This window comes from Nomia melanderi, unplaced genomic scaffold, assembly GCF_051020985.1.
Source record: "Nomia melanderi isolate GNS246 unplaced genomic scaffold, iyNomMela1 scaffold0014, whole genome shotgun sequence".
In the NCBI taxonomy this organism is placed as follows: Eukaryota; Metazoa; Arthropoda; class Insecta; order Hymenoptera; family Halictidae; genus Nomia; species Nomia melanderi.
The window spans coordinates 8,191,991-8,192,945 of record NW_027475130.1 but is presented as its reverse complement, the minus strand read 5'-3'; positions in this window follow the sequence as shown (position 1 = coordinate 8,192,945).

Below are 955 nucleotides of genomic sequence, written 5' to 3'. Positions count from 1 at the left end.
ACGACCTCGGACCACCAGGGGCCGAGAAAATCAATGTCTCATGGGGCCGGACTGTCAGGGTCAGGGAAAAATCCAATATATATCTGGTGATATCTCGGGTTCTATTACAGATAGCGCGATAAACCAAAGTGAATTATCTGCAGGGGGCCCTGGCGCATGAATCTGTGCTGCGGGATCGACCTCGGACCACCAGGGGCCGAGAAAACCACCGTCTCATGGGGCCGGACACTCAGGGTCAGGGGAAAATTCAATATATATCTGGTGATATCTCGGGTTATATTACAGATTGCACAATAAATCAAAGTGCATTGTCTGTAGGAGGCCCTGGCGCATGAATCTGTGCAGCGGGACCGACCTGGGAGCACCAGGGGCCGAGAAAATCAATGTCTCATGGGGCCGGACTGTCAGGGTCAGGGAAAAATCCAATATATATCTGGTGATATCTCGGGTTCTATTACAGATAGCGCGATAAATCAAAGTGCATTGTCTGTAGGAGGCCCTGGCGCGTGAATCTGTGCAGCCGGAACGACCTCGGACCACCAGGGGCCGAGAAAACCAAAGTCTCATGGGTCCGGACACTCAGGGTCAGGTTAAAATCCAATATATATCTGGTGATATCTCGGGTGCTATTAGAGATAGCGCAATAAACCAAAGTGAATTATCTGCAGGGGGCCCTGGCGCATGAATCTGTGCAGCGGGATCGAGCTCGGACCACCAGGGGCCGAGAAAACCACCGTCTCATGGGGCCGGACACTCAGGGTCGGGGAAAAATCCAATATATATCTGGTGATATCTCGGGTGCTATTACAGATAGCGCAATAAATCAAAGTGCATTATTTGCAGGGGGACCTGGCCCATGAATCTGTGCAGCGGGATCGACCTCGGACCACCAGGGGCCGAGAAAACCACCGACACATGGGGCCGGGCACTCAGGGTCAGGGAAAAATCGAATATA